The sequence below is a fragment of the Ahaetulla prasina genome, chromosome 8 (genome assembly GCF_028640845.1).
Source record: "Ahaetulla prasina isolate Xishuangbanna chromosome 8, ASM2864084v1, whole genome shotgun sequence".
NCBI lineage: Eukaryota > Metazoa > Chordata > Lepidosauria > Squamata > Colubridae > Ahaetulla > Ahaetulla prasina.
Genome location: NC_080546.1, coordinates 3,766,020 through 3,778,213, shown reverse-complemented (window position 1 = coordinate 3,778,213; position 12,194 = coordinate 3,766,020). Strand labels below are relative to the sequence as shown.

General features: G+C 51.0%; 1 protein-coding gene across 1 annotated transcript in view; it reads right to left on the bottom strand.

The window, feature by feature from the left end:
- Positions 1-782, bottom strand: part of GFRA4 (GDNF family receptor alpha 4) — a 145,157-nt gene extending 144,375 nt beyond the window's left edge. The window contains exon 1 of the mRNA XM_058192127.1: positions 753-782. The gene's annotated coding sequence lies outside the window, so the exon portion shown is untranslated. The remainder of the gene's footprint in view (positions 1-752) is intronic.
- Positions 783-12,194: the final 11,412 nt, after the last annotated feature.

Below are 12,194 nucleotides of genomic sequence, written 5' to 3'. Positions count from 1 at the left end.
ACCCAAAGGGCTTTAGGATTTGGATTAAAAAAAAAAAAACACGCTGAAGGGGATCCAATTCGAAACGCACGCAACATTGCACGCATAGACACACACACGCGTGTGTACGCGCACACACAAACCAGCTTTTAGCTCAGAAAGCCACTCACCCTCCTTCTCCCGATCCTGTGCCACTATAAATCTGTTCAGCTGGCTGAAAAGAGAACCGAGCCTGCTTCCTTGGGTGGACCGTTTCCAGATCGACTTTTCTCTCCCCCACAAACCACCCTCCCCAAGCCGCGGTGCTCTGGCTTCCTCGGGAATCCAAAGGCTAAGCGGGCAAGATCCTGACAAGCGCTTGACCACAATTAACCTACGAGGAGGGTGGGGGAGCAAAGATAAATCCGTGCACCCCCGAAACGTCGGGAAAGAAACAACCCTGCCGTGTGAACACGGGTCTTCTTGCAGGCAGCTCCCGAGAAGCCGCAGCAGCGTCGCCTCTGCCAAATTGCCAACGAGCCATCCCCCCCACACCACCCCAAACCCCCACCGGCCCCCGACCCTTCTGCCAAAACGCCCACCTGGCCGGCTTCGGTTCCACCTGGCCGCCCTTCCCGGAAACTTCGCCCGCTTTGCCCAGGTTTTTTTTTTGTGGGGGGGGGGCTCCAGCCGGGGGCGGCGAAGTCCTTTTAGGCCAAATCGGGTGGCTTTCGATCGCTGGGGAAGGGCAAGGGCTGGGGAGGGGGGGGGAGGCCCGGCTGCCCATCACTCACCTGTCAAGATCAGGGTGAAAAGATATACGATCCTCGTCATTTCTGCTTCTCCTCCCGGGCCTTCCCCTTGCCAAAAAATAATGGGGAGGAGGAATAGGGGTCTGGGGTGGGGTGGGGGGCCTGGGGGAAAGGATCCGATCCGGAGCGCTGCGCTGCGCCTCCTCCTCCTCCTCCTCCTCTTCCTTTCAGTCCCAGGTCGATAAGAAACCCCCGCGGCCGGTGCTGATGCTGCTGCTCGGGTACCGAGCTTGGTCCTTCGGATGGGGAAGCATCCCTGCCGCCTCCGGCACCTGCAAAAAAGACCCAGCTAGCCAGCCAGCCGAGCAAGGTGTGCGCGGAGGGAGAAGGTGCCGCCGAGCCTCCTAGTCGTCCTCCTTGCCTCGCTCGCGGGAGAAACTTGCAGGCAAAAGTGCGCTTTGGGTGGGTGGGTGGATGGGGGGAGCTTGGAGGCGCCCCCTCGCCCCCTGGGCCGGGGGAGCTGCGGGTGTCGGGGTCCCCCCCCAGGACACCACCCGCCCCGGGTTGGAAGCAAGAGCCAAAAGCCGGAGTTGGGGTGGCTTTTCTTCCCGGCTGGTAGACGTGCCCGCTTGCTTTGCCCCGCCGGTCCTCGCGAAAGGCTCCGCAGGCGCGCCTCCCTGCGCTCGTTCGCTGGCTCGCCTGGGCAAGGAAGGGAAGGGCTGGAGCGGCTCTTAAAGGAACAGGCGCGGCCCCGCAGCCTTCCTCCTCCTCTTCCTCCTCCTCCACCTCCACTTAGGGAGCGGCTGATGGGTCCCCGAGGCAAGAGAACGGCCAGGCTGTTGAAGAAGAAGGGGATGTGTTGGGTGATGGGCTTGGCGTCTTTGGTCTCCACCCAAGCCTTCTTTAAGGCTACCCCACCCGAGCAGATTGTCTCGGGGAGCCCCACGAAGGACTCCCCCGTCCCCAAGTCGCATCCCGAGGCGAACTTAGCAGTCGCTTGCCCCCCCCCCACCCCCTCCCGGGATCCGGCAGATCTTCGCTTTAGGCGTGGGTGGGTGTGGGTGGGTGGAGGACCCCAATCCTGCTGCAAAAATAAAATAAAAATAAAAATAAAAGGCTGGGGGTTTTGTGACATAGGCTATAAGCCCTGGTTAAGCTGGACGGTGGCTTACTTAGGAAAAGCAAACCAATCTAGGGTTTGCAGAGAGGCAGAATCGGAAGCTTAACCTAGATGGATGGGTTAGCTGGGAATCTGGTTTGAGATGGTGTAGAATTGGGTAGAATTGGTGTAGAACTGGTGTAGAATTGGGCTGTTGGGCTGGAAAAAAAATCAGGATCGGAACAGAGTTGGAAGGGACCTTGGAGGTCTTGTAGTCTGACCCCCTGCTCAAGCAGGAGACCCTCTACCATTTCAGACAAAAGATTGTCCAGTCTCTTCTGGAAAACCTCCAGCGATGGAGCATCCACAATTTCTAGTGTCAAGCTGTTCCACTGGAAAAGGTTCTCTCTAGTGAAAAGAAGGACTAGGGGTGATACGCAGTATTGCAACAAAGATGATTAGGGGACTGGAGGCTAGAACATATGAAGAACGGTTGCAGGAACTTGGTATGTCTAGTTTAATGAAAAGAAGGACTAGGGGAGACATGATAGCAGTCTTCCAATATCTCAGGGGTTGCCCAAAGAAGAGGGAGTCAAGCTATTCTCCAAAGCACCTGAAGGCAGGACAAGAAGCAATGGGTGGAAACTGATCAAGGAAAGAAGCAACCTAGAACTAAGGAGATATTTCCTGACAGTTAGAACAATTAACCAGTGGAACACCTTGTCACCAGAAGTTGTGAATGCTCCAACACTGGAAATTTTAAAGAAAATGTTGGATAGCCATTTGTCTGAAATGGTGTAGGGTTTCCTGCCTGGGCAGGGGGTTGGACTAGAAGACCTCCAAGGTCCCTTCCAACTCTGATATTATTATTATATTATTAATATTTGAGGGGGCTGCCTCAAAGAAGAGGGGGTCAAATTATTCCCCAAAGCACCAGACGGCAGGACAAGAAACAATGGGTGGAAACCGATCAAGGAGAGAAGCAACCTGGAATTAAGGAGGAATTTCCTGACAGTGAGAACAATTAACCAATGGAACAGCCTGCCACTAGAAGTTGTGAGTGATCCATCACTGGAGGTTTTTAAGAAGAGACTAGACAACTGTTTGTCTGGGATAGTATAGTGCAGGGGTCTGCAAACTTGGCTCTTTTAAGACTTGTGGACTTCAACTCCTAGAGTTCCTCAGCCAGCTTTGCTGAGGAGTTGAAGTCCACAAGTCTTAAAAAAGCCAAGTTTGCAGACCCTTGGTACAGTGTTTCCTGCCTAAGCAGGGGGCTGGACTAGAAGACCTCCAAGGTCCCTTCCAACTCTATTATTCTGTCTAACCAAGAGAATTAGGAGTAACATGCTAGATGTCTTCCAGAACTTGGGGGGCTGCTCCAAAGAAGAGGGGGTCAACTTATTCTCCAAAGCACCTGAAGGCAGGACAAGAAGCAATGGATGGAAACTAATCAAGGAGAGAAGCAACTGAGAACTAAGGAGGAATTTCCTGACAGTTAGAATAATTAACCAGTTTTCCTCCAGAAATTGTGGGTGCTTCAAAACTGGAGGTTTTCCAGAAGAGACCGGACAACCATTTGTCTGGAATGGTAGAGGGTCTCCTGCTCAAGCAGGGGGTTGGACTGGATGATCTCTAAGGCCCCTTCCAACCACATTATTCCGTATTCTATGTTCTAATTCGGGAGAGGAGGCCGCAAAGCGGTTTTACAGGCAGTCCTCGACTTACGGCCGCAGCTGGGGCCCCACATTTCCGTGGCTCAGTGAGACATTTGGGAAGTGAATTTTGCCCCGTTTTACCACTTTTCTTGGCTCAGTTGTTAAGTGAATCGCTGCGGCGGATAAGTTAGGAACACGGTTGTTAAGTGAATCCGGCTTCCCCGTTGAGTTTGCTTGTCGGGAGGTCACAAAAGGGGATCCTGCAACCATCATATAATACGAGTCCGTTGCCAAGCGTCTTAATTTGGATCACATAACCACAGGAATGCTGCAACGGTCGTTGAGTGGGAAAAACGGCCCTAAGTCACATTTTTTCAGTGTTGTTGTAACTGCACAACAGCCACTAAACGGACGGTCGTATGTCGAGGACTACCGATACGTCTTTTGTTCCTACGCCACCGTCGCGGAACCTTGTCTCGGGGGTCTCGTACGGGCTGAGACTGATGGGACCTGGAGCCCTGGGAGTTTAGAACCGACCATGGGAATACCCTGAAGGGGAGAGATAGGGAGGAAGGAGCTGTTGGATGGCTGGGGGACTCGGGGAAGAGATTAGGCTGTGTGTAAGGTAGTAGGAGAAAGACCCTCACCTGCATTTAGGGCTGTTGTAAGTAGAGACAGAGAAGAAAGTGGAGGGGCTGCTGCTGCTGCTCACAAAAGTTTCTGCCTTTTAATAATAATTTGTTAGCGGGGAAAATGCACTCTCCAATGTCTTATTTTTTTTTTACTACCATAGATATTTATTTATTTATTTATTTATTTTGTCACAACAATATATGTAAGTATCATACAAAAAGATTATATAGTATATAAACATATGTATGAGTAAATATTAGGAGGTATAAGCATATATACATATATAGGAAGAAGAAAAAGAAAAACAATAGGACAGGAACGGTAGGCACGTTTGTGCGCTTATGCACGCCCCTTATGGTCCTCTTAGGAATGGGGTGAGGTCAATAGTAGACAGTTTTTGGTTAAAGCTTTTAGGATTATGGGCAGAGACCACAGAGTCAGGTAAAGTATTCCAAGCACTGATGATTCTGTTACAGAAGTCATATTTTCTGCAATCTAGATTAAAGCGGTTAACATTAAGTTTAAATCTGTTGGTTGCTCTTGTATTATTGCAATTAAAGCTGAAGTAGTCTTCAACAGGAAGGACATTACAATAGATGATTCTATGAGTTAAACTTAAGTCCTGTCGAAGGCGGCGTAGTTCTAAATTTTCTAAACCCAGGATTTCAAGTCTGGTAGCATAAGGTATTTTGTTGTATTCAGAGGAGTGGAGAACTCTCCTTGTAAAATATTTCTGGACACGCTCAATTGTATTAATATCAGAAATGAGGTGTGGGTTCCAGACAGGCGAGCTGTATTCTAGAATTGGTCCAGCAAATGTTTTATATGCTCTGGTTAGTAGTGTAGTGTTGGGTCTCTTCCTAGAACACTCCTATCCCTGCTGCCTCTTAAAAGGGCCTACCTTGCAGGGATGGTCAGGATGAGCAACTAGCCCTCAGTTGCCCTCCCCAGAGAGGAGGCTGGCTGTGGGTGAAAGATAAGAGGTCTTTCCTCTCCCCGCTTCTCTTCTTTCTTTTCCTTTCTTCTCTTCCTCCTTATTCTCCTCCTCCTCCTTTTTTCTCTTTAACTCCTCCTCCTCTTTCTTCTTTTCCTCCTTTTCTCCTCCTCTTTTTTCTCTTATCCTCTTCCTCCTTTTTCTCCTCCTTCTCCCCTTCTTCTTCTTCTTCCTCCTCCTCCTCCTCCTTTCCCATCTTTCTTTTTCTCTTCTCCTCTTCTTCCCTTTACTCTTCCTCCTCTTTTTCTCCTCCTCCTTTCTTTTCTTTCTTATTTTCCTCCTTTTCTCCTCTTCCTCCTCCTTTTTGCCATTTCTCCTCTTCTTCCTTTTCCTCCTCCTCCTCCTTTTTCTTCTCCTCTTCCTCCTCATTCTCCTCTTCCTTTTTTCGCTTTGACTCCTCCTCCTCTTCTTTCTCTTTCTTTCCTATTCCTCTTTTTTCTCCTCCTCCCCTTTCTTCTTTTCCTCCTTTTCTCCTCCTCCTCTTTTTTCTCCTCCTTCTCCTCTTCCTCCTTCCTCCTCTTTCTTTTTCTCTTCTCGTCTTCTTTCCTTTACGCCGCCTCCTCTTTTTTCTCCTCCTCCTCTCTTTTTCTCTTTCTTATTGTCCTCCTCTTCCCCCCTTCTCCTCTTCCTCCTGCTTTTTTCTGTTTCTCCTCTTCTTCCTTTTCCTCCTCCTCCTCCTCCTCCCCCCCTTCCTCCCCCCCCACTTTCCCCCCCGCAAACACAGGGTCTGTTTTGGGGATCCACAAACACCCTTACAGACAATCACACCCAGCAACTGGGTCCAACTGCGTTGCTTGCACAACCATGATCTAATTGCATGGTTCTGTGTGAATTATTCTGCCCCCCCTCCCCGCCTCCCCCCCTCCGTCCCTCCCTCTTTCTGCCTTTGCAGAGACTCTCAGCCGCTTAGAAGGAGGACACTTTGCATTCATACTCCACTAAAAACCAAATACAAAATCTAACCTAGGAATAAAAACTGAAAGCCTCAATTGTATCCGTGAAATTACCCATAAAAGCCCTCTAAGAGCTCTTGTTTTGACTGCCTGCCTAAACTCAGTTATCGGCTGGCTTGGGAAATTGCAAAGGGGAGGAACGGATTCCGGAAACACACGGCGGTTTTGCTCCCTCCGTTACTTTTACACCTGGGGGGGGAGTGGAGGGAGATGAACTCTCAACATCCCAACTTCAGATTTATGTCCTGGATAAGTTGGTTTGACTAACAGTGTTGGCCGCTTGAACACTAACAGTGTTGGCAGCTTGCTGGGGAATTCTGGGAGTTGAAGTCCACCCATGGGGCTGGGGAATTCTGGGAGTTGAAGTCCACTCATGAGGCTGGGGAATTCTGGGAATTGAAGTCCACCCACAGGGCTGGGGAATTCTGGGAGTTGAAGTCCACCAAGCTGGCTGGGGAATTCTGTGAGTTGAAGTCCACCCACGGGGCTCGGGAATTCTGGGAGTTGAAGTCCACCAAGCTGGCTGGGGAATTCTGGGAGTTGAAGTCCACCCACGGGGCTGGGGAATTCTGGGAGTTGAAGTCCACCAAGCTGGCTGGGGAATTCTGGGAGTTGAAGTCCACCCACGGGGCTGGGGAATTCTGTGAGTTGAAGTCCACCAAGCTGGCTGGGGAATTCTGTGAGTTGAAGTCCACCCACGGGGCTGGGGAATTCTGGGAGTTGAAGTCCACCAAGCTGGCTGGGGAATTCTGGGAGTTGAAGTCCACCCACGGGGCTGGGGAATTCTGGGAGTTGAAGTCCACCAAGCTGGCTGGGGAATTCTGGGAGTTGAAGTCCACCCACGGGGCTGGGGAATTCTGGGAGTTGAAGTCCACCAAGCTGGTTGGGGAATTTTGGAAGTTGAAGTCCACCCACGGGGCTGGGGAATTCTGTGAGTTGAAGTCCACCCACGGGGCTGGGGAATTCTGGGAGTTGAAGTCCACCAAGCTGGCTGGGGAATTCTGGGAGTTGAAGTCCACCCACGGGGCTGGGGAATTCTGGGAGTTGAAGTCCACCAAGCTGGCTGGGGAATTCTGGGAGTTGAAGTCCACCCACGGGGCTGGGGAATTCTGGGAGTTGAAGTCCACCAAGCTGGCTGGGGAATTCTGGGAGTTGAAGTCCACCCACGGGGCTGGGGAATTCTGGGAGTTGAAGTCCACCAAGCTGGTTGGGGAATTCTGGGAGTTGAAGTCCACCCACGGGGCTGGGGAATTCTGGGAGTTGAAGTCCACCAAGCTGGCTGGGGAATTCTGAGAGTTGAAGTCCACCCACGGGGCTGGGGAATTCTGGGAGTTGAAGTCCACCAAGCTGGTTGGGGAATTCTGGGAGTTGAAGTCCACCATGGGGCTGGGAAATTCTGGGAGTTGAAGTCCACCAAGCTGGTTGGGGAATTCTGGAAGTTGAAGTTCACCAAGCTGGTTGGGGAATTCTGGGAGTTGAAGTCCACCAAGCTGGTTGGGGAATTCTGGGAGTTGAAGTCCACCATGGGGCTGGGAAATTCTGGGAGTTGAAGTCCATCAAGCTGGTTGGGGAATTCTGGAAGTTGAAGTCCACCAAGCTAGTTGGGGAATTCTGGGAGTTGAAGGCCACCCATGGGGCTGGGGAATTCTGGGAGTTGAAGTCCACCAAGCTGGCTGGGGAATTCTGGGAGTTGAAGTCCACCCACGGGGCTGGGGAATTCTGGGAGTTGAAGTCCACCAAGCTGGTTGGGGAATTCTGGGAGTTGAAGTCCACCCACGGGGCTGGGGGATTCTGGGAGTTGAAGTCCACCAAGCTGGCTGGGGAATTCTGAGAGTTGAAGTCCACCCACGGGGCTGGGGAATTCTGGGAGTTGAAGTCCACCAAGCTGGTTGGGGAATTCTGGGAGTTGAAGTCCACCATGGGGCTGGGAAATTCTGGGAGTTGAAGTCCACCAAGCTGGTTGGGGAATTCTGGAAGTTGAAGTTCACCAAGCTGGTTGGGGAATTCTGGGAGTTGAAGTCCACCAAGCTGGTTGGGGAATTCTGGGAGTTGAAGTCCACCATGGGGCTGGGAAATTCTGGGAGTTGAAGTCCATCAAGCTGGTTGGGGAATTCTGGAAGTTGAAGTCCACCAAGCTAGTTGGGGAATTCTGGGAGTTGAAGGCCACCCATGGGGCTGGGGAATTCTGGGAGTTAAAGTCCACTCATGAGGCTGGGGAATTCTGGGAGTTGAAGTCCACACCTCTTCAAGTGGCCAAATTTAAGAAACACTGTACAGACAATCCTCGACTTAATTGAGCCCCAAATTTCTGTTGCTAAGTGAGACAGTTGTTAATGGAGCTTTGTCCCATGGTACAACGTTTCTTGCCATTTGTTGTGCCTCGTCCGCCCCTCTCTCCGCAGCCGGGCCCCTCTCATCTCCTGTTATCTCAGGCAGGGACTGATAGTGCAGACGAACGGCCTGGCATGTCTCCAGCCCCCAGTCCTGGCACCATGCCCGGATAGACCGAGCAAGATGAATGGCCTGGCATGCCTCCAACCCCCAGTCCTGGCACCATGCCCAGACAGACAGAGCAAATAAACCCCTCCCCCCACAGCATGTGAGCCTGAGGAGCATGAAGCCAGTCACGAGCTGGAATTGCCGGCAGCTGGAGGTGGATGGATCCACGCTTCCGGAGAATGGAGAGGCGACGTCAGCAAAAGGAAGGGAGGGGCAGGCCTGGATAAGTGCTGAGTCATGGAGCCACACCCCATGGCCTGTATAAAGGATCTGCTTTCTGGCATTCCTTGAGTCAGGCAAAGTCTCATCTGGTTGCTGAAGTCACAACTTGGATTCCTGCCTGCCCTGAGAACTCTGACAGAACTTTGGCAAAGCTGCAGAGGCTTCGTGGCCACGCTTGATACGGACTTCCCCGACCCGGCTGTCGGAGGAGGAGTGGGACACGACACCATTGTTGCTAAGTGAATCACTGCAGTTATAAAGTGACTCACGTGGTCGCTAAGTAAATCTGGCTTCTCCATTGATGTTGGCTTGTCAGAAGGTGGCAAACGGGGCTCACGTGACCCTCGACCGTCATAAGTACACGCCAGTTGCCAAGCGTCTAAATTTTGATCACGTGACCATGCGGGTGCTGCAACGGTCGTAAGTCTAAAAAAACGGTCATAAGTCGCTTTTTTCACTGCCGTTTAGTGACCTTGAACAAATGGCTGCAAGTCAAGGACCTCCTGTATTGTGAATTCTTGCAACGCCTTGGGGGTGTGTGTGTGTGTCACGTGACCTCCCTTTTGCGACTTTCTGGGAAGCAACCGTCTCGCTTAGCAATGGAAAATCTGGGGCTCCATTGCAGTCGTAAATCGAGGACTGCCTCTATCAGCTGAGCCAATATGATAGGTCGAAAGGGAAGGCTGGGTGTAAGAGAATAACAGAGTGGGATGGGACCTCGGAGGTCTTCTAGTCCAGCCCCCCTGCTCAGCCAGGCGACCCTGTACCGTTTCAGACAAATGCTCGTCCCATCGCTTCTTAAAAACCTCCCCCCCGATGAAGCACCCACAATTTCTGGTGGCAAGTCGTTCTGCTGATTAATCGTTCCAAGTGACAGCTTGTCCTGGTGCAGATTTAAACCCCGAGTCACCAAAGGACCTGTAACATCTTGGAGAAAAAAATATGGGCATGAGGGAAACCCATTTTTATCCGAAAAGTCCAGCTTACAGGAGCCAATTCTGTTCTGAACCATCCCCTGTTGCTGAGCTGGCTTTGAGAAGACAGCTGTGAAAAATGCTTCGTTCGGATATTCTGGTGTTGTTGTTTTTTTTCCCCCCCTCCAACAAAGTTGGTTTCTTTTTTGTGCTAGGCGGGGAAAGTTGGGTTAAATGTCAAAGCAAGCCGGGAGGTCCCTATGGGGAGCCGGAGCCACCCAAAGGGAGCGATTTGCTCTCTGCCCCCTTCCCAAGACCCAACCTGGGACCAAAATCGAAGCCAAATTAAATGCATGTGGGGTAGGCATTTTTGCTTGCAGCTCCCAGCGCATCTTAGCAGGTATTGATTCTAATAGGAAACCAGGTGGTGGCTTAGACTTACTTGGGAGGAAGAGCCGAGAGAGGCTGGGGTTTGCAGGGGAAGAGAGAAGAAGAGGAAGAGGAAGAGGAAGGGGAAGGGGAAGGGACAAATGAAGGGAAGGGAGGGTGAGAGGAAGGGAGGGAGGGAGGGAGGGAGGAAGGAAAGAAGAAGAAAGGGGAAAGGAAGAGGATGAAGAAGGGAAAAAGAAAGGGAAGGGAGGGAGGGAGGAAGGAAGGGGAGAAAGAAGTGGAGAAAAAGAGGAAGTGAAAGAAGAAGGGATAGAAGAAGGTGGAAGGAAAGGGAGCAAGGAGGGAATTGGAGGGAGGGAGGGAGGAGGAAGAAGAAAGGAGAAAGGAAGACGATGGAGAAGGTAAAAGAAAGGGAAGGGAGGGAGGAGGGAGGAAGGAAGGGAGAAAGAAGTGGAGAAAAGAGGACGTGAAAGAGGAAGGAATAGAAGAAGGTGGAAGGAAAGGGAGCAAGGAGGGAATTGGAGGGAGGGAGGGAGGAAGGAAAGAAGAAGAAAGGGGAAAGGAAGAGGAAGAAGAAGGGAAAAAGAAAGGGAAGGGAGGGAGGGAGGAAGGAAGGGGAGAAAGAAGTGGAGAAAAAGAGGACGTGAAAGAGGAAGGGATAGAAGAAGGTGGAAGGAAAGGGAGGAAAGGGAGCAAGGAGGGAATGGAGGGAGGAAGGGGAAAGGAAGAGGATGAAGAATGGAAAAGAAGGAAGGAAGGGAAGAGGGAGGGAAGAAGGAAGGAAGGAAGAAGAAGGAAGGAAGAAGGAAGGGAGGAGGAAGAAGAAGGGAAAAAGAAGGAAGGAAGGAGGAAGGAAGGAAGAGGATGAAGAAGGAAGGAGGAAGGGAAGGAAGGAAGGAAGGGAGGGAGGGAGGAGGAAGGAAGTTACAGAGGGAAGAATGGAGGAAGGAAGGAAGGAAGAAGAAGGGAAAAAGAAGGAAGGAAGAAGAAGGGAAAAAGAAAGGGAAGGGAGGGAGGGAGGGAGGAGGAAAAAGAAGGAAGAAGAAAGGGAAGGAAGGAAGGGAGAAAGAACTAGAGAAAAGAGGAAGTGAAAGAGGAAGGAATAGAAGAAGGTAGAAAGAAAGAGAGGAAAGGGAGCAAGGAGGGAACGGAGGGAGGAAGGAAGGAAGAACAAAGGAGAAAGGAAGAGGATGAAGAACGGAAAAGGAAAGGGAAGGAAGGGAGGGAGGAGGAAGAAGGAAGGAAGGAAGAAGAAATGGGAAGGAAGGAAAGGAGAAAGAAGTAGAAAAGAGGAAGTGAAAGAGAAGGAATAGAAGAAGGTAGAAGGAAAGGGAGGAAGAGAGCAAAGAGGGAATGGAGGAGGGAGGAGGAAGGAAGTTACAGAGGGAAGAATGGAGGAAGGAAGGAAGGAAGGAAGAAGAAGGAAGGAAGAGGATGAAGAAGGAAAAGAAAGGGAAGGAGGAGGGAGGGAGGAGGAAAAAGAAGGAAGAAGAAAGGGAAGGAAGGAAGGGAGAAAGAACTAGAGAAAAGAGGAAGTGAAAGAGAAGGAATAGAAGAAGGTAGAAAGAAAGAGAGGAAAGGGAGCAAGGAGGGAACGGAGGGAGCAAGGAAGGAAGAACAAAGGAGAAAGGAAGAGGATGAAGAACGGAAAAGGAAAGGGAAGGAAGGGAGGGAGGGAGAAAGGACGGAAGGAAGGAAGGAAGAAGAAATGGGAAGGAAGGAAAGGGAGAAAGAAGTAGAGAAAAAGAGGAAGGAATAGAAGAAGGTGGAAGGAAAGGGAAGGGCAAGGAGGGAATGGAGGCAGGGAGGGAGGGAGGAGGAAGGAGGAAGGAAGGTACGGAGGGAAGGATAGAGGAAGGAAGGAAGGAAGGGTAGAAGGAGGAAGGGGAAAGGAAGATGATGAAGAAGGAAGGGAAGGGCAAAGGAGGAAGGAAAGAAGGAAGGAAGGAAGGAAAGGGAGAACGAAAGAGAAGAAGAGGAAGTGAAAAAGGTAGCAGAAGGAAGGGAGGGAGGAAGAGAGGAAGGAGAAGGGGAGAGGAAGTGGAAGAGAGGTTGCCAGTTGCCAAGTGTCCAACGTTTATCGTGTGACCACGGGAAAGCTGCAACAAAGTGTGAAAAACTGTCA